This window comes from Falco biarmicus, chromosome 7, assembly GCF_023638135.1.
Source record: "Falco biarmicus isolate bFalBia1 chromosome 7, bFalBia1.pri, whole genome shotgun sequence".
In the NCBI taxonomy this organism is placed as follows: domain Eukaryota; kingdom Metazoa; phylum Chordata; class Aves; order Falconiformes; family Falconidae; genus Falco; species Falco biarmicus.
The window spans coordinates 36146780-36168082 of record NC_079294.1 but is presented as its reverse complement, the minus strand read 5'-3'; the positions used below and the strand labels follow the sequence as shown (position 1 = coordinate 36168082).

Below are 21303 nucleotides of genomic sequence, written 5' to 3'. Positions count from 1 at the left end.
GGTACAGCCTACTCCCAAGAGGTGTTCCTTAAGCACTTCTAGGTCTTGGGGCAATCTCAGGATTCCCCTGGAGCAGTTTGTTGTCCATTTTCATTTGGGAAAGAAACAACCAACTAAACAATGAAATGAACTTATTTTTCCAAAACTGAATCTGTTGAAATTTCCTTCTTGCAGGAAACTTTGAGATGCTGTGTTTTGACTCCTGCTTAGAATGAAGACTTGTTTCGAAATGTGGGAATTTCCTCCCCACAGAACAGAATGTCCAAGTTTTTATCAGCTCTTGCAGAACTATGGCTCTCTCTGGCAATGGGGATTTTATGCCCGATCAATACCTTAAGGCCAAAAGAAAGACATCACCGAGTTGCTCAAGCAGACCAGTGCTTAGGGAGATAGTTTAGTGGTGGACTTGTCAGTGCTAGATTAACAGTTGGACTTAATGATCTTAAAGGCCTTTTCCAACCTAAACGATTCTATGATTCTGTTATCTCACAGCTTCTCCTGTACTTGATAGTCTTTAACAAATGATTGCATTTTTAAAATTTTGGTGCTTTTTTCTTTTCTTAAAGTAAGTCAGTGAGCATTCAATAATTACCTTGCCGTGGTTTCTCAAGTGGAAACAAGGTGGCTGAAATATCTGTGAGTAGGTGAAGTCAGAATTTCATCCTAATACTGTGTTGACCTCTAATTTACTTCTGAGTGTTCAGCAACAGATTTAACAATGCGAGTCACTTATTCTATAATAGAAGTGTTTTCTTATTGTCAGTTAAGACAATCTTAAGAACAATGACTTGTGTCACTCCCCTTAAGCTCAGAAAAGGCTTTGGGTAGTGATCCGAATGGTTTTGGCATTCCAAAATCTTATTTTTATATCTCTGAAATTGGATTGAGGATGGCATTTGAACGCGATCTTTCATATGCTGAAATGTGCCTGAGGTTGGGATGGGCAGGTATAAACTAACACCTGTGAGACACCTGTAGCAGCAGCAGCTAAAGGACAGGTGGAATATACTCCTTCACTGAGTCTGTGGTGAAGCACTCTTGCTGTGAGCCTGCAGGTAACATACTCTTCCTAGTTCTCCAACCATAGGAAATGCCATTGTTTCTTTGAACTTTCCAGTGCTAGTTTTGAAGAACTGTCCGTTAAACCATCTGCAGCCAACAGCCTGATTCATCTTGTTTTTATTAAGATTACTTTAAACAATCCTTATGAACAAATTCCATTGTAATTTTTCCATTTTTGAAGTGTTGTCATGTATAATTTCAGATATTTCCCTCAAAGACAGTGTAATAACTTTTTTTTATATGCCTAATTGGGAATTTAGCTATAAAAAAAATCATGTTACCAGCATCCAGTATCAGTATCAGGCATGCCTCGGATCACACCATTGAGGCTGTTGGCATTCTTAAAAAGCTTCAGAGTTAAGGAAGAATGAAATAGCCTCAAATAAGGTACTTTATATTTAGTGTATTTATGGCTGCTGTCATGCACCTTTAGAAAATATTATGGGGTCTATTCATCTGTCTGTGTGTTTAAGTGATGAAATGTGTCTGTGATCTGCTGGTACAGACTGGTTTTTGCTGTCAGAAGTTATGCAGGTAAAGCTCTGTGTTTCACAGGTAAAGCTTTGTGTTTATGAATAATTTTTCTGTGAACTGGTACTTTCCCATAATGAAATGGCTGGCTGAGAGTGCAGTTTTCCCTGAGTTAACAAGACCGTCAGTATCCTGGAAGATTTTCCCTGGAAGTTTTTCAGCACTGCAGAGATGGAGAGGTCCCTTGGAAGCTCTTCCTGCTGATACATAAGAGAAGCTGCCGAGAGCTCTTTGCCATGTGTTTTTGTAACTCTCATAATCTGTAAACCACACTTGTGTGGTCAGAAGTATGGCTGACACGGAAAGGAGTGTTTGTGAGCTTGTGACTGGGCTAGTTGCAGTTTCACAGAAGAAAACCAGCTTTATCTCTCTAATCCTTCTGCTGGCAGGCAGGCCATGAAAAATGAAGGTAAGACACTGTACCTATTTATTGCTTAATTTTTTCCCATAAATTTTGACCTTGTGGTTAAAAACCCCAACAAAATCCAGTAATTCTCAAATGTAAACAAGTAGAAAAATAATACTCCAGAGTGCAAGAGCTTGTATCCAAACCCTAAATATGTTAGCACAGCTGCACGTCAGGTGACCCACCACAGTTCTGACACAAAAGTATGTGAAATGTTTGCAAATGTCTAAAATACTGCAAATTTCTGATGATCCCCTAATTGAACAAGAGCAATGAAACTGTTAAAAATCCAAATGGAATGAATGAAGAGTTGTGCTGAAATTATGTAAACAACCCTTTTCCTTAGCTAATATTTAAAAGCTCCGACTAAAGCCCTCCCACGATAATGCTGTGCAAGCTAAGGATCTTGCAATCCTTGCTGAATATATTACTCTGCCTGAGAGTGATCCAGCTGTGTGTTAAGGCATTCTCATGATCTTCTCGGGTGTTTGGGGGGAGGTCAGTGTGTCGCAGTTCAGTGAGAGGCAATCTCTTCAGATGGCACTGCACATCGAACGTAGCACGAAACAAGAAATACTACGGCTGCATCAGTGTGGTAGTGTAACTAGCATAATTGTTGTTGCTGGTTACCCTAGTAGCTTGTCTGTCTTCATCCGGTATATTCTGAATGTAGCTCAATGAGTGAAGCTGTTTGTGACTCCTGGGCAATGGCTGAAGTTCTGCTCACTCCTGGTCTTGTATTGGGTGCTGTGAACTATTCCCTCAGCCGTAGCTGGGTTCCTGTGGTAGGTAAAGCAGTGGTGAGAATACCAGCTGCACGTGCAAAGTTTGGAAATTAAAATTCGCCCTCAGCCAAGAAGCTAACCAGCAAATCTCGAATGCCTAAAGTGAAGTGAAAAGCACATTAGAAGTCACAAAAACATGGCAGAAAACAACAACAATTGCTTATAGAAGTATTAGTGGAATTTACTCAGTCATAAATGTTATGTGCATGCCAGGTCTTTCAAAGCCCTGGGTTTTTTTCATTTAGTTACTGTTTAGTAATAAACCTAATAAACTTCTGCAAATAGCTACTTGCCCCAGGGCAATAGATGCAGGCTTCAACTATAAGGATAATTGCAGGAGTTTATCAGTTAAGGCTGCACAAAAAAAGAGAACAAATGAAATAAATGTGTCTTCAGTAACATTTTAAAAATAATTTTAATCCCATGCAGTTTGAAAAGCAATGTTTCCATGTATTAGTAATTTTAAACAAAAAATAACACTACTTTCACTTTTTTCCATGTTTTTCTTTCTCACCTCCACTACTTGAGTAAAAATGCAATTTATTTTTCTAATCCAGTTCCCCATTTTTTAAAAGGTATTTTGTGAAGAAAACTTTTCTACTTTGTAAAATTTCTATTTGTTGTACTTCTAACCTGTGATGCTGAAAGTAGGCTGTCACCTACTAGCTATTTGTCACATTCAAAGAAAATGTTGCCAAAATATATGGCTGTTAGTTATTCAGCAAATGTGAGTGACTAGTATTACCTGAAGATGTTAAATACTGTTTCTATCTCATATTAGAAAACATTGCTTCTGATAAATATGTTTACTATATGTTTTCCCATTGCTCTTACTGTCAGTGTTCAGAAAATGTGTAGATGTGCTGCTTAGGGACATGGTTTAGTGGTGGACTCGGCAGTCCTGGGTTAACGGTTGAATGTGATGATCTCAAAGGTCTTTTCCAACCTAAATGATTCTGATTCTGTGATTCTATGATTATGGCATCTCTATTGATGTATAATGCTTACCAAAGAGAAGGGCCATTCATTCACAAACCTGCATGAATTCAGACACTGGAAACTAAATTTTGGCTTGTCCAGCAGTTTCCTTGTGCAAATATTGTCAAGATGCAGAAAAGGGCATAGACTCTAGAAATGAATGGGAATGGTGTGATTTTCTCCAGGAATTTTTTGTAAATCAGGCAGCTGATCTTCTGAGCTGCGGTGCCTTGAAGCTTCAGGTGTATAGGCATTTTCAAGTACGTATACTGCCACAAGTATATGTGTGATTGACTGTATTCATAGCATGTAGTAATTTGTGTCTAGAAGAACTTGGTATTACATTTACCATACTTTTTGCTTTCCTAGACAACAGGACATTTGTGTTTGAAGAACTGTTCTGTCTCCAGGGTTAGTGTACATCTTCTGGGACAATAAGAGAAAAATTTGTGTTCTCAAAGGTCACTTATGGCGTTGAGCAAATCATCTGGGGTAAATTGATCCTTATCTACCAGAAAATTTAATCTGGGAAAAATGCTGGTGGTGATGGGAAGGAGGAAGACCTCACCAGGGGTAGGTTTCTCTTCTACCTCCTCTCTTGTGGTTGAAGTCATTCATCTGCAACGGTGGATGCTGTGGTTTAATTCTGTCCTCTGCTCTGGAGATTTAGATCTTGCTGTCCTGTCTCTTAGGACAGGACATGAGCAATTAGCAGCAATGAGGTGTACTGCAGTGTGTTCTGTCTGGAACCTGTCCAATAAGCCACTTTGTACAAACTACTTCAGTAACAGTTGAGAGTCAGTGAGCAGTGGAGTAAGGATGGCTCTCCAACCTGACGTTAATGGTACTCACTTTGGAAGCTGGGACAAATCCCAGTATAGTCAACACAGTGGGAAAGGAACTTGGTCAGTGTAGCAGCGTGAATTGTATATAAAAAGTAAGAGAACAATCCTTTTGCAACATTTTGGTAAATTTTGTCTTGCATTTCCTTGCCTTTTCAGTTAGCATTTGCCAAATGTTTGCATTTTCAAAAAATGTTTCTTCTTGAGACCTATGGAACATTTCATGTTAAACCAAGTACAGTGGGCTGGGTGGGGATGGTAGTGGTTTTGGTGTGGAAACCTGGAAAAATTGTGAATTCGGTTCAGTTTGAACCAACATTCTTTTTCAACTGTTTGGCTTGGCAGCTGAACTGAAAAAAGTTATTTGCACAGCCCTAAGCTCTCCTTTGCAGTTGGACCCCTGCGTTTTACTAGGAAAATTGTAGTGTAGTCCCTGGAGCTGTTCATCCATGGCACAGAGGCATGGAATGGAAATCCCACTAAAATGTAGGGCTGATGAAGTTTTTGGAAGTGGAGGAGCTCTAAAAAGGGATTAAATGATGGCATCCACAGTGTCTGTACTACTGGACTCTCCAAAGACACATAGTTGTTTTCCAAGATTCCCTCTGTCATTTGCGTGTTAAAAAGATACCGCTGATGCACATCCTTATGGGAAATGTTAGAAAGAGGAGAGCTCTTGACTTGTGTACATTGTTAGCTGGGAACAGAGACATTCCTTTTTCTAACTTCTTCATTCCATGATGTAATGAGGGCATTTTAAACCAGGACAAGCAAATTGCAAGTGCCAAGCTTTTTCCTGGATGCTGCTTATGATCAAACAGACCCATCCATGCTTTTAAATACCTCATAATTAAACATGCAAAAATGAAGACTTAATTTGAACATGTAAATTAATCACATGTTGTAACAATTGAAATTCATAACTGAACATCCATTAGCAGACAACGCTGTTCCTCATTCTTTTGTTTACATGTTTACGGTAATCACGCAATAGGATTTATGGTGCATGTCACCCTTTGAAAACTAATTCTGCATCAACTTAGGAGATGTGTTCCCTTGTCTATTGTATAGCTTTGCTCTATAAATGCAAATAATTGCAAATTAAGCCCCAGATGTCTAAAGAGCAGCAGGAGTGACCATTGTTTGATGTATGATGCACATCATGTCATTTCTGTGTCACTCCTCTAGGGGTTAAATGAGTTTCATGTTTTGGACATCTTAGGAAAATAATAAAAATGAAGCTCATCCAAAAAACATCTGCTTATATTTTTTTTTGGTTGTTAAATAGAAGACGAAGATATTTAAAATGTGGTTTTAATCACCTGCTAAGAAAATGTTTACATAAAAAAAACATTTTTTCATCCTGAAAACTGTGAATTTACCTTCTGCAGCAATTTAGAAAAAGCCAGAATTTATCCACATTGTGTATTTAGCAAGTAAAAAACCTAGTTGCTATGGTGGGCTAACTTAAATATAGCTTGAGAATGAGGTCAGTGGAGTGAACGCAGTTTGTACCCCTCAGAGCTAATGTGTATGCACATTACCTTAAAGAAATTTACCCAGTGGATGTCTGTATTTGCCTGTGTATTTCAGTGCATGTGCATGACAGGCCACGACGCTTTCCCTGACAGGCATTTGTGAAAGGAACGTCCCTTTCACATTTGCATTTCTGTTGAACACCAGCAGCACTTCTATTGATAGGAGTAGAGTTTACTTGACTCTGCTGGGGTCAGAACTCACTGTAGGGCTTGGGCTCTTCATCATGTAATGTGGGGCCTGGTCAGTAAAGTCTCTTCATTAATTTGGATCAGGCCTTGGAATTCCTCTCTGTCAGCTAGTGCTTACTCAGCTGAAAATACTGCCTTGGGCTTTCTCACCCATGCAGGAGAAGGTTGCCACAACTGAACCTCTTCTCTGGTGTTATTGTATAAATCCAGCTTGATGCTCAACATCCCGCTTCTTAATGTGCTACGCAGCTGTCTCACTGTTGGCTTCGTGCCATCTTCATGTTACACCTCCCAGTAAGTCAGCTGCTTCCACTCCGTTGTTTTGTTAATCCCTTTTAAATAACTACTTTTTTATAGTGCTACTTACAGGAAATACCACTTCAGTAATGCCTCTGAATGCCTAAAACGTTGCCATATGCATCTTAAACTTAAAGAACCCTATCTTGCCCTATTCTGTATAGTAGCCTCAGACCTACAGACACTGCAGTGAATTGTGATGAAAATATGGAGGAAATTTTAAAGAAAAGCCTCTCACCTTCTTGCACACAAAGTACTTAACTCTGTTACGGGAAGCACTTGGATGTACACCAGAACTTGGACTGATCAGTTATTAAACGGGGGCCTAGATAATAAGGGGGAGCTACACCAGGACAAAGTGTACTGTGTGAAGGTAGGAAAGTATAAAAATGCAGCAAAGTAGCTTCGTGATAATTAGTGGAAAGGAGATCACAGCCTGTCTTTCTGTCCTACACAAACCTCTTGTTTATTATTGTGGCCTGACAGCATATGGCTCTGAGTTTTTAATGGACTAGTACCATTTCTCAGTTGTTTTTGCTTTCTCTTTTCTCACAGTAAGATGTGACTTAAATTCCTAAACTCAAAACCCCCAAAAATTCAACCCACAAGCCCCAGTGGTATTTGAAGTTTATGTATTCTTTAACCAAAGGGCTTTACATAACCAGATAATGGTACATTCTTTAGTGAAATTCTTGAAGCTTTGGTCTTAACCGCTGCTTCTTGCAGTGATGTGCTTGAAAAAATGTGAACTATGTAGCTGTACCGGAGGGCTGTGTGGTTGAGGTATGTTCTTTTTCTCAAAGTGACAGACTGGTGTCAAGGTCTAGATTGAGGCAGGGTCCTGGCTCCAGCTTGAACAGTCCTGTGGTGACATCAGAATTTTGACATCTACATTTAAACATTTTTTTTTTGTTATTGTCATTATTGCAGAGAAAAGCTGAAGATTTGGAATGAATTAATCCACTACAGAGATATCTGCTGGAGTAAGCAGAGAACTTTAAAGTTTTGTGAGCTGGGAATTGCCTCGTTCATTTTTCATAGGTTATTAATTCTGAAACCTTTGCGCTGCCTGCAGCGGTGGACTTGGATGTGTATGGGAGAAGTTCTCCAGACTGTGGGCAAGGAGACTTGATTTCTGAGAGAACAAAGAGGAACAATAAAGCAAAATCCTTGTTGGAAGGAGAGATATAAAAGTGCTTAAAGAGGCTTGAGAGAGAAAGAAACACGTAAATGGTTCACAAGGCTGGAGTTAAACAAAACTAAGCAGGATTTAGAAATGTACTTAGAAGAAATAATCCTGAAAAGGAAGAGAACAACCTCCCTTTCCACCCAAAATCAAAAAGGAACACTATTAAAATGTTCTTAAAGTATTTAGTTTCTTTTAATAACACTCATAATACATTGGGCAGTCCAACATGAGTCTGTGTGTATTGGCAAAGCATAGTAGCCTTTTGGATATTTAATCTTCATCTAAGTGTGTTTCAGATCTATGTGTGATAAACCTCATTTGCTAAATATGGGAGGTTGATCTACTCTATAACACAGCAGTTGTGTTTCAGGTACTAAACCAAAATGATATAAAGGTCTCAGGCTTCTTGGCTTTTAGTTGACTTGTGTTTTATTCTGAAGTGTGATGTTAATGAGAAATCTCGTTGTCAGGAGCCTTTTATTGAAATATTTCCAAAACTTTGTAATTGCTTTTCTTCTAAATCATCTGTGTTATCTGGATTGCCATTCAGTTTACTATGGACAACTACTGGGAGCACCCAGAAATAAAATCAAAGATTGAGTCTTTCTTTCCCATATCTTTGACAATATTCTTGTTTAGATATCTTGAACAAGAACATCATCAAGAAGCACAGGGCTCAACAGCCAGAGTCTAGAGCAAACTAATCTGGCAGTGGATCCTTTGTGGCTTTAGGCAGACAAGGCACATGATTTTCAATCTCAGTTTCCCTTTCTGTAATATAGAGTGATGAGAGTAATTTCACTCCTATCTGACAAAATATTTTAATTGCTATAGACAGATGAAATGGTATGGAAATAGACTTAATGAGGATTGTTCAAAATCAGAGCATATCCATCATTCATCATTTAATTGTTTCAATTTTTATTTTTATTTTTTAATTTTTTTTTTAATGAAGGAACTCAGTTTATAATTGAAGAGACCAAAACATTTAAAGGTTGGATTTGTATTCTGGAGACTATTCTGAATTTCAAGAAAACTACCCCCCCACTGATTCATTATGAGAAATATTCTAAAGGCTTTCCAAAAGTTTTGTCTTTATGCAGAACCACAGTCTGTTTATTTCTTCATGCCAAAGATGAGGTTTGGCACAGGATTGTCCCATACCCTTGCCAAAAGCTCTCCTAAGAGCTCACTCAGTTAGTTTATATTACTACTTTTGAAAAAGGAAACATTAAAGAAACCATACTTTAATACAGTATAAAGGTCCTCTGAAGGCTGAAAATGCCTCCCCTCTGGCCCCACCTCACTGCAAAGGGCTAGGGGAAGTGAGGGAAAAAGGAGTCCTACAGTCAAAGAGCTGCCTCTGTGTGAGGCCTGGGAGCTAGGACAGCTTTGCTCTAACCCTTATTTCCCTGCAGACTCTGTTTTCAAAATTTGTTTCTAAGTCTGGTTGCCCAAGTCGAGACAACCATGGCTTCATTTTCAGCATGTCTGGGCACTCTTAGCACCTGTTGATTTTTCTGTGACTGTTCAAGGAAAGAAAGACCTAGGTTGCCTCCTGCCAGTCTCCCAAACTACTGCAAGTGCACAGAGTACCCAGTGCCTTGGTCTGTCCCTGTCTCTCCCTCTGTGAAGACGAGCACTAGTGCATTGCCTCTGCAGCTTCTATGGAAAGTTGCAAATGTCCAACTTGCCCTTTCGTTGCCCTTGAAGTAGTATAACCTCCAGCTGGTGTCTGGAACCCCGGGCCTTTCCCTGATATCTGGAATGACACACCAGGCATATTCTCTAACTTTTGACTCGATATGGCATGGTCCTGCATACTGGGGAAAAAGAGGCTTGAAGGATCTGCCTAACTATGCTGCAGGGAGACGCCTGTTGACTAAACTGTTTCATTTAAATGCAGAGGCTTAATATTTTTACACTTCTATGAAGTCTTCAAGTTCGAGATAATACATAATTGAAACATAGAAGGCTATTCTCATAGAAATGCCGGATTCTGTAGCTATACTATGCAGAGTTGAGAGAGTATTTCAGGTGATTGTAAAGACTTGTGTATTGTAAAAGAAAAATGTGTGTCTCTGTGTATCTGTGAATCCATCTATCCATCCATTTATCCATCCAACAGAACTCAGATTGTACTTTTATAAAGTGAAGCCAGATAAAGCTGTCATGCAGCTGAATATCTCCATCCTTCTGGAGTTGTCCATTCAGCCCATTCATTGTCTACAGGCTGCATGGGCCAGGCATAGTTGGCTGTCAGAGAGAACTCAGCTAAGGCATGTAAGACACTTTTTTTCCATTTGAGTTCCCCACAATAAAATGGCAGCCAAAATTTCTGCATTTAATTTTCAAATATGCTTTATCTTTTTTTTTTTTAATGAAACTACCACATCCAGAATTTCTTGTTCAACCACAATGTCTTTTCCTCCTAGGGATCAGTCCAAAGAATTTCCATTAGGTGGCCGAATACCTAAGTGTTAGGGGTGCATATGCAAAACTTACAGATTAAATTTGAGTCTTGCATGGATGGGATCCTTTTTTCTGCAAGCATATTTGTCTTTGAGACCTGTCAGAGTGGCACTGGTGTGGGTCAAGCTCCAGGGTCAGGGCCTTGAAGACTTTTTAGTGAAAGCTATCACTTGAATTACAAGGCATTTCTAGTACGATATGAAAATGAAACCATGCTGAAAATTCTTAAAGTACTCAAAGAGGGAGTTATTTTATAACCTGCAATTATTCTCAATATTTGTGTTTCTGGAGAGAATAAATGTGGAAGGCTTCAGTGGGTTGATCCTCCTATCATAACTTCACACTGATACTCAGATGGCAGTCCTTGAAGAATTTAATCCTTTTTCTCTGCTGTAAATAGATATTTTGTTTAGCTAACCTGCTGGAGGATTTAAAAGGAAATCAACATGTTCTGTAGACTCAAAGAGTGAGGACTGTTTATTTGTACATCCTGACCTCCTGCATATTACAGGCTAAAAAATATTGCTCTGTCACATCCGCATTGAGCCCAAGTCCTTCAATGTTTCATTAAAGTGTTACCTGTAAACACAAACTTGCAACCATAAATTCTTTCCTACCATTGTTCTTTTTGAAAAACTGATTCCCTGAGCTCAAAATGAAGTCTCCTTTCCTATGGCACTGGATTATCTATTTTTTTAACAAGGCACAATCTCCAGTTGGAGCTTTTCTGGTGGCTAGGAAATTCCTTATGGTTCAATACTAATGGACACTGAATCCTAGTAGGTTGTGTTCACATTGAAGCCTTTCATTTATTGGGAGCACTATTAAGGCCGATCCTGTTCACCCATCCAACTCTTTCCCCACATTGTGTTAAGAATTTAATTGTTTTTGAGGTGTCTGCTTTTAGCAGCACTGTGTTAGGAATTTAACTATGTTTGAGGTGTCTGCTTTTATCAGATATGGTTGAAAATGGTGATTGTGTCCAAAAAATTATTGAAGGGGTAATATGCATGTGACCACTCATGCAGGCAAAGCTTGACTGCCTAAGATTTGTTTCCCTAGGAAATCTGGCACCTATGCTGCCAGAGCTATCTGAACTCCTGTGCATTTTTATTGTTGTATTCTTACCGTTCACTTAAGAAGGAGAGATAAGAGTTTTATCAGATGTGAAACAGCATTCCAAGAGGATATCAACAATGACCAATGGTCTAATTTCTTTCTGATATTCTGCCTGGTTCTAGGGTGGCTTGCAACATGGTGGGTCTATAAAAAATATGTTTAAAGTACACTAGAGTTAGTATATAGTTTAATTTTTGTCATATTTTCAAAGTAGTTTGTCATGTCAACAGCAAATAAGCAGGATGCAAATGAAATGTTGAGGGTCTGTTTGCCTTCACTTCTGTTTGTATTTGCTATATCTGAAGATGCTCCTAGATTTTGTTGCAATAATACTTTTCATTTAGAAATTTGGACCTCCTCTGATGTGAGTCCAAAACATTTCCATTTCTAAGTGCAAAAAGTTGATCCCTATGTAATTATAAATTGGTGCCAGCTTCTAACCACACTACCTTACCTACCCTAGTCCTTTGGAAATGTTTTACTTGCAACAACTTTATATACCAAACATGTTTGTTTAATAAAAATGTTGTTATGATAACTATAAACAACATATTTTTTATATGACTAATGTTTTCATGAAGTTGGTTTCATTTTCACAGGTCACTGCTTCCTTTTCCAGCCTCACAAACAATTTTCTCAATCATCTTGGGCACTGAGCTGGTGCCTCAGCACTTGGATCTGTGTCCTATGATTTGATCTTCTTTTCAGAGTGCTCTTCTATTTTTCCCTGACCATTTGCTGTTTTTCTGACATTTTTTTTTTCTTCTTGTGCCACTTCATGACAGTTTTTCTTCATGATATGCTGTTAAAAGAGTGAGATATCTGGAAAAAAATTAGACTTAGCGTGAAAAAAGAAAAAGTAGCTGACCAATAAGCTACCTAGAAAGTAAGTGATTTTTCTTTTTCTAATGTCTTGTGTGTGTGTGTGTTGCTATCTTAAAATCTACATTCATTACTTTATCTACAACAGAAGGCATATTTTGTAAATTACCTTAAACATGCTATCAAACTGTAATTATTCATGAATAGTCTCTTTTTATTGTTAATGATATGCATCACACTAAGAGAGTTTGATATACTGATTATAAGAATAAAGTTCATCTGAGGTAACAGAGTTTATTCCTTTCTCAGGCATCCAGCCTGGATCTCAGCTGCAAAGTAAGTACCTCTCCACATCTCATTACCAAAATAGCAACCTTCTTAATCCTTTGCTGTGAAGAACAAAGGTTCGATTCAGTCTCTGGAGCAGAAATAGGATCTTATTAATGCACTGGCAACTACAGTGTTGTTATTTTTGTTAGAAAAGGGAGAAACAGGAATTTGCTGATATATGTTAGATTAAGGGCTGTTATTGTTTTGAGATTAATTGGATTGTTAGTTGGGCCTTTCCAATGGCAGTTGAAAATATACAAAATATCTTGTAATTTAACGTTCTGAATGAGTTCAGGAGCAAATCTTGCAAATTCACTTCAATTCTTTGTATCTGTTCTGGAAAAATCACCCAGGGTATCAGTTAAATGGTGCATTGCTTACTGCACGAGTGGTGAAACTGGGAGGAAAGTTCTTCTGTTGCTCTTGCCTGGAGTGCTGGTCTTCCTGAGCTCAATCCACTTGCTGTCCAGTGGATCAAAGCTGAGAGCCAAGGCTCCAGCGAGGTACCTAGAGCTCAACCTTTGCAGAGCACTGACTCAGAAGAGGTCTATGCATGTGCCGATTGTCCAGGCTTGAACATGTTACAACTGACGTATGAATTCACATTTTGAAGCATTGGAGCTCTGATGGTGTTTTATGGAGTCTTTTCTTTCTTTTGAAAGATTTTCTGTCATGTAGTGTTGGTCTGCAGTGGACTCTGGAATTTGGGATCCCTGTGGAGTAGGCTCTCTATGCCTCTGGCAGCTCATCAGGATAAAGTTGAAATTAGGATTGCAGAGAAGAGCCAGAGGAATTCCACTTGGTGAATTAAATGTTATTGAGCTTGAGGACCTGGAAAAGGGTGAGGGAAGGATCTGGGTGAGCTCCCAAATTGGTATGAATGACTGGCATAGAAGGTATTGCTTAAAGCAAAAATAAATGCAGTGTAACTGAGCCGTTGAGACCAGCAAACTGTTTCTGGAAATGACTGGTGCTTGATAATTCTTAGTGATAGGCAAATGCCATACTCCAAAATATGTGTGGTCCATTGTGCAATTCTGTGTGGGTGTGGATCTTTGCAGGTTATTGGCCTATGCCCTCTGGCACAAAATGTGTTTGCATAAGTCTTAGCATGTAGAACTTTGGGTGTTTATCTTCATGTGTATGTGAAAGGTTCAGGGTTAAGCGAGGGAGAACTATCCCAGAAACTGAGGTCAGCAGAAGCATTCTGGAAAACTGTTCCCAGGCCTGAGTACCGTCACAGAAAATGAAGACCAGTAAGATGGCATTCACAGTGAACCTCAGTTCTCTGCTTCTGTTCCTCATGGTTAGGGCAAAGCCTGTGTTTGGCCTCCAGGAGATAGGACAGAGATATATCTGTTGACAGAGTATGTAAGCTATAGACTTGTGGCTTGAGTGTGTGGACTTTTATTTGTGAGTTAGAAGAGATTTCTGAGCATAGTCTAAGGCAATTAAGTTGTATTAATTGCTGTTTTATCCTGATTGTATATATCCCCAGAAGATTTTAAGTATCAGGTTTTGATAAAACAGGAATGTTTTGAATGCCAGTAGGAAATTTGCGGCCAAGCCTGTTCTCTGTTATACCACTGTAAAGCTGGGATAATTGTATTGACTTCTGAGTGGCAGTGGTAGAACTTGAGTAGGACTGGACATGCGAGAGGAAGCTGTGAGTGTGCGTGAGTGCGCCTTGGGCAGTGAAACAGCTGACTGAAGAAACAGCTCATGTACTGCTCTCATTTCCCCTTGATGGTTTCCAGCTGTCCTCTTATCCCTGGCATATGAAATACATTAATTAGTTTCAGCTTATGAAAATAAGTGAGAGGCAGTGTGTGTTACACACCTTATAGTGCTGCACATAAACAATGTGCTACATACAACAAACTGTGATCACAGATGCTGAGTGACGTAGTTATTTGGTTATTAAGCCAGGAGCTGAGCAAAGAGAAAGTTCCTTTGGCAAAGTAGTCATAGGCTAGATGGTTTCTCAGACTGTGCAACAGAGGAAGATGTGCTCACATGCAGGAGAGCAGTGTATATTGCACTTGGACCACAAATGAGAGTGTCACAGACTTTGATCATCACAGGTCTTTCAGTATTGACTGAGGCAGGAGAAAGGAAAGATCTAAATAGGACAGTAAATAAAGAAGGGCAGTATGGCTATTTTCCCTGACCAGTAAGCACATATTTGTAGAGTATTAACAGCTTTGGTTGTTTTGTTTTTACAATTCTTACACATTTTTTGATTAGGAACCCTAGATTGCTTCCTCAAAGAGTATGAAGAATAAATACATATAAAAAGTATTTGAAGAGTTTGCACACCTGGATTTCCCCAGCCCTTAGTATATCGTCTTCATGTGGGACTGAATGAGTGATATTTTTATGCTGCTGCAGCAAGAGCTGATACTGCCTTGCTGCCCAGGTTGATAGGAAAGTATTATTAGAAATTGACTGAGATCAAGAGATGCAGAAGAAAACACATTAAGGCAGGCATGGAAATCACAATGTCTTAACACCACTGTGGGTCCCAAAGGCTAGAAAGATTTTACTGAATTGTATGAGCTGCTGCAGGCTCTGTCTAAAGCAAACTGGAAATTATAAACTCAAATTTAAGTGAATGTTAGAGACTTAGTGGACAAGGTTATGCAAAAGTTGGAATATGTGTGCAGGCTGCAGTCATGATGGAAGAGTTCCTGTGCAAAGGAGAAGCTGGCATTGACAGGTTGGTGTTGCCCAGCTAGAAATGTATAACCCAGGAGAAACTATCCCTATGATGTAAAAATATGAATAATAAATGAACTACAGATACTACTGTGGACAATAATGAACCTGAACAAATATACTACTGAAATACCAATGTCTGATTACTAAGATTATTTGGTAAATGAATGGCCTATTGGGGTCATCCAACAACAAAATCAGATGAACTGCGATTTAAATGTCAAATAGTTTCTTTTGGTTTAGATCATAGAATGTAACCATGATGAAGCTCTTGCTATAACAGGAGGGAATTTGTCCTGGTTGTGTGTGGACAGCGGAGGAGAAAACAGAGAAGAAACCAGAAAACCTGTTTGGAAGGGTAGGGGGAACTCTTAGCTTATATGAATTTTCCCTGTTTTACGCTTAACTCCTGATGCCAGCTGAGATGAGAAGTGCTGCAGATACTCAACTGGGTAGTTTCCACTTAATTTAGTGCATTAACCTAGTGATCCACTGGGTGGAGACGGCAGACAAACTTCCTCTGAGATGTTTTACTATAAAAACGATGGGTGGAAAGTAGCCCAAGATCTAGAAAAGTAAGAAAGAGACATGGTGGAACTGCACAGGAGGCTGAAAGTGGACAAGATTCAGAAACAAACCAGCTTTTAGTTCTCACAATAGGACTTGTGTGCATTGTAGAAAGCTGAATTCTATCAAAGCATCTGATGTTTATCTCATGTCTGAGACTAATGCAGCTGTACGAAATCTCATGTGTTGGCTGATTGCCATGACCTTAACCAGAGGGCTTTCAGGCTGAATTTAAATCTCTCATCCACTCAAAAGTCTCATCCATTCAGTAATACTTTGTGAGGTGCTGGTTTTTCCCTCGGGACCTTACAGAATCTGGGAAATTAGTGAAAGGAGTTCAGCAGAGCATATATTGGTTTCATATTTTCATAGGAGGCAAATCCTGAAGGAACGTGTGCCTGAGTAGGACAGTGCTCAGCCTTCTTAGGTGGAGCAGAACTCAGTGTGAAGTTGGGAAAGCGTCAATGAGGAAGAATTTTGATACACAAAATAAGGAATAATAATACCAATCCAGAAAGCAAACTACCAGGCTCTGACAGGCTCTTCAAATGAGTGAGCAAGGCCAGCCTTTACTGGACTGTGAGAATATTACACAAGATTTATCCTGCAGTTCTACTTCTTACTGCTTGAGTCACTGAAGGTATGTCTACTCAGGGTTTGGCAGGCAGATACGAACTTGCTCTGTCCACGCTCCAAGCTGGCTGGGTGAAAGCTGGCTCTGAATGGGAAGCTGTGTAGCCATCATTAGCATGTGGCTGAGCCTGAACTAGTAAGTCCTGCTGGGAAGCAGAATATATTAGCTTGGGATCAGCATTACAGGGCTGCAGTTACATGACTTTAGGATTAGAGGTAGACTCTATCTGGGCATCTTGGAGCACTTGCAGAGGGAATTGCATCTGTTTGTGAATCTGCCATGGAAGCGCACCCTGAATACGTTAGAAGTGTTAGCCAGACATGGTGATCTGGAAAAAGGGTGCCCAAAAGGCTGCCCATTCTTTTTAAAAAAACATCAAGTAAAATTGAGTGCCAAACTCAAGCTTTAACAATCTGCTTTCAGATGCTTTCTGTCAGGTCTGAGGCTTGATGTATGCTAATGTTAAAAGGAAAGACTTAAAACTGTATGTTTGAATGGAAACGCAACTGGTCAGTGGGAAGGGCTGTGCAGCCATGACAAATGAGCAGCTTGCAGTAATATCTTCCTGAATTAAACGTCACCCCCTATACAGTCCATTACACAAAGCACTTGCTCCCTTGTTTACAATGAATGGAAAGTGCTAATGACAGCTTATTTATCTGGTGTGCTAGACTCCTAGGTCGCTTAGGTAGTTTTGAAGATGTTCTTTTTCAAACTACCTTCTGTAATTCCTCTCCATGCCTCTGATTTTCAGAAAAAAAAAAGGTGTTTCTAAATAAAATTCATGGGCATTTAAACTATTATTTTGTCCTTAGCCTCAGGAGTCCATTAGTTGCCATGTTCTTGAAGCAAATTAGTACAATGCATTCTGTAGGATATAAAACTCTTGCTAACTGTGGCAGTGGATCACTGCAGTCATTAGATTAATACCAACTATATCATCCAGGATCCTCATCTGGTTTTACTGAGCTTTGTTAACGAAATGGAAATGTATGATTAAAGTCATCCTGTCTGTCCTTCTAAAGTTGTGCCTGTGAATGAGTCACTGTTTTACAAATGGGTGTTGCCAGACACTGATATTGAATACGGCTCCAGCCGTCAGAGCTCTGGGTCCAGCACTGCATTCTTGGAGTCCAGACTGGAACACTGAAATTCCCATTGAAATCTGTGGGAATTCTGTGTGGTCAAGGCCCAAGCTACCTTTATGGCTTTCTGTGGCAGCTTGGAGAATGATGTAGCTCAATGCAGTAGGCATCTAACAGCGTGGGGACTCAGTATGCATTTCATGGATCTCTTCACTTTGTCACTTGAAACCCAAGATGGAATTGAGGATATCACATTCCACTTAAGCTCTGTTTGTCTGAGGTCAGTTGAATGCCCTCTACTGTCCCTGGATGTGATACCTTCTGCTCCACTGGCAGAGTTGCAGCTGTGGTTTCTGTGCCTACTGGGCACGAGAACTATTTGCACAGAGCAAGCCCCAGTGTGTCGGTCAGCTTGCCTGCCATGCCTGCTGCAGCGGCCCTGCCTGGCTGCGTGAAGGATGGAATGTGCTTTAACCTTTTGGCAGACATATAGCTGTTTGCATGCCCCAAAGTAAATAGCTCCCAAAGATCTTCGGGTGGAGTTGCTCACAGAAAGCTCTGTCTTATGGGCAAGGTTGACCCAGTAGTTAATTTAGCTTGTTTGCTTCACATACGAGATAGGGTTTGAATAGTTCTGGCCTTGGGGAATTTCACATCTGGATTCAAACTCTTTATGACTACTGTCCCCTAATCTGTGCCATGGGCTGTTCCCAAGTCCCAGTTCTGTACTTTTCCAAGCTTTGTGTTTCATGTCATCCCCTCAGGGGCATTTGTAAAAGTGGGAGGGCCAGACTGGTAATTGCAAGAAAGAGAAGTATCGTCACTGACGTCAATGCAGCTCTGCCACTTCACATTTGCAAGGAATCAGGGATCAGACCCATCTACCAGTGTCACAGTCTGCTGGGGAGGAGGGGAGGCAGCCTGAGAAGTGTTGGGTTTGCACTTCACCAAGTGACAAACAGAGAATCTGAATGCAGTAGCCAGACACATTATAAAACAGGCTGTTGGAGAGACAGCTCTGTGTGGAGGCTTGAGTCTTGATTTACTCCTGGGCATTGTCCTGATATTCCATGGCTTTAAGACAATTTTTTAAAAACTTAATATACGGACTTCCATGAGGGTAATTGGCTGAGACCCCTTGTGTGGCTTCTGGGTGGTCCCATGTGACACAGGAGGCCAGTTGTGGGTATAGCTGCTTTTGTGCAGTTGAGAAGGCTGTAGTGGAAAATCCAAGGTTGGTTGTTCTGTGTTACTAAATGTACGGTTACACATAGATTTGAGGTAATTTAAAGCTTCCAAATCCTTCACCTATCTCAGGATATCTTAATTATTTTTGAAAGCATGAGTTTAAGGGAATAATTTGGAATTGAAAGGAGGGGAGGCTGAAAGCTCTGAGTCAGGCAGAAGAGAGCCAGGGGTTTCTTGGGTGCAAGGGGGAGTAGAGGAGGGGGGAAAGGCAACTTGGTATTAACACACCCCTTCAGAGATCCACTAGTGCTGTTCCCAAAACTCTGCCAGTTTGGTGTATTTCTTCTCCTGTGCTTTTGCTCATCTGAACAATCTCTCCAGAAATCAGCTAGTGCGAGCACAGAAGTAATTCTCTTTGCCAGGTAAATGGGAACAATAGTGGAGTGGGAAAGAATGAATCATTGCCATTAACAAGAAGACTAAGGTTGCTCTCATCATCAACACAATGCAGTGTCTATTCTCAAATGTCAGTGCTAATAACTTACCATTTACAAATTAGATTTATCCCCCTCCCACACAAACCCACATAGTCCTTACTACCCTTCAAGCTTAGGTCATAGCTCCCTTTTTCTAAGGGCCACCAATAAAACCTTCAAAATCTATCTCCTCCAGTCTGGCTGCTTTCAAGATTGAATACTCCTCCCCTTTTCCCTTTGGGTTTTTGTTTTAGTTACAGCTACATCACTGAAAAATGTGGAAATGTCTTTGAAAGCCCATCTAAGGCCTTAATTATCCTTAACGTAAGAGGACCATTATCGTCTACAGATGAAATGAATAATACAACAAGTAAGAAAGATTCCAAAGTTTTGGTTACCTTAATAAATTCCTAAACGTGAAGGAACTCACAGATCTTTATCCAATGCAACCAGAAATTATTAATGCAGGTGGGAGTATCAAAAGCTTGAGTGTTTCAGCTGGCATCTTACAACATCTTCTGTTGAGACAGTGTTTTTCATCCAGCGTACTGATGGATTGTAACTATAGCTGCCCAGAAAAGATGTAACAAGGATGCCAGTTTCCTAGATAACCATCATGTAGGTGTAGAACATGAGATGCTGCTATTTCAGATGCACATCAGGGTATTAATAGCCTCCTTACTTTGAAAGTAATGGGCTTGTTTGAATTCCTAGTCCTGAAATATAGGAAACATTCAGGATATGTTTTTCAAGCAGGATGGCTTTTAAAGTGAAGTTGAAACAGGTAACTGGAAAAAAAGACACAGAAACAAATCTGAGACTGATTAGTGAAGTTCATTTAACAGATCCTGCTTGCCTAGTCCAACACAAGCAGTTTTTTATTAATTAATAAATCATTCTCTCTTTCTCTGTGGATTGAGAATTCTTCAAAGTGGTTTACATGCAGTTCTTAGCACAGCTGCTTGCTGGGGGTGTGTGCTCTGTGTGGGGGATCTATCAGCAGCCTGGCTACCTCTGTGTGATCTTGGGTAAGGCCTGGATCAAAATCAAAGGCCAGATTGTTCTGTTTTACCAAATATGTTGCCCGGGGCCTGCTAATTAATAGAATGTCTAGGAATGTCATACAACTATTGAAAAAAAAAAGCGTCACTTGAAAATTGCTATTGTTTTAATTGAATGTTGTCATTTTCACATAGTGACCGATATCTTAGCCTACCAGTCTTTTTGAAAGAGCAAACTGGAACATGGGAAAACAGGCCACTCATAGGGAAACACTGTCTGTTTTCAAGTTAATTTTTAACGTAGGTCTCAGAACCATAAATACTCCCACATGTTGACTAGGGGCCTTATCCTGAAATCCAAACTTGTGTTTCATTCTTATGAGTTATTCCATCATAAGTCAGTGCCGGAGGCTGACTGTAAACAGGGGTTGCAGAATTGGGCTGATTTTGACCTAGCAATAGAGCATAACTCTGGGAACGTTTGCTGGAGATATGGCACTTAGTAACATGGGCAGACCAGCTGGAACTCCGAGGTTGTGCATGGCAGTAGGCATGCAGGATTGTCTACCAGTAAGTGTTTGCAGGATTGGGTGGTAGGTGGTCCTACTTTATTTGCTGTTTTAACAGAAGTCTGGTACTTGTTATGGAGTGAGTTAGTTCCTCTGGGAAAGGTGGGTGTAACTTGTTAGGACATGAAGGATAACTAACCTCAGACATTTGGGAAGTTGTGTGTGTGTTTTGATGCATATGATTTTGTTATGTAAAACAGTGAGGCTCACCCCCTTCTCTGCCTGATCGTGCCCTCTTGTGGGTTTCTGCACAGTTCTTTTGAAGGAGAAGGGTAGCTCATATGATGAGGTGAGAAAGAAGATGAGTGGAAATAGAAACCAGGAGGAATCAGGTCTTCAGATGAATAGTTATAAGGCCTTCTAGCATTCAAAATTTTTTTGTCCTGTGTCACTGGGCCTATAGGGGAAAGCATTAACATTATCTAAAGTTGCGTCTTGATTTTTACAGAATAATCTGGCCATGATTCAATTGTGCATGATGGGATACATTTTTTCTGATATCCCA

The 21303-nt window shown here is 39.9% G+C and overlaps 1 long non-coding RNA gene across 4 annotated transcripts in view; it reads left to right on the top strand.

The window, feature by feature from the left end:
• Positions 1 to 21303, top strand: part of LOC130153057 (uncharacterized) — a 166886-nt gene that overhangs the window by 87982 nt on the left and 57601 nt on the right. Inside the window, exon 4 of one of the 4 annotated variants that reach the window (XR_008823197.1) lies at positions 12540 to 12566. The exons of the other annotated variants lie outside the window; for them this stretch is intronic. This is a non-coding gene — a long non-coding RNA (uncharacterized LOC130153057). The remainder of the gene's footprint in view (positions 1 to 12539; positions 12567 to 21303) is intronic. 4 annotated transcript variants of the gene reach the window in all.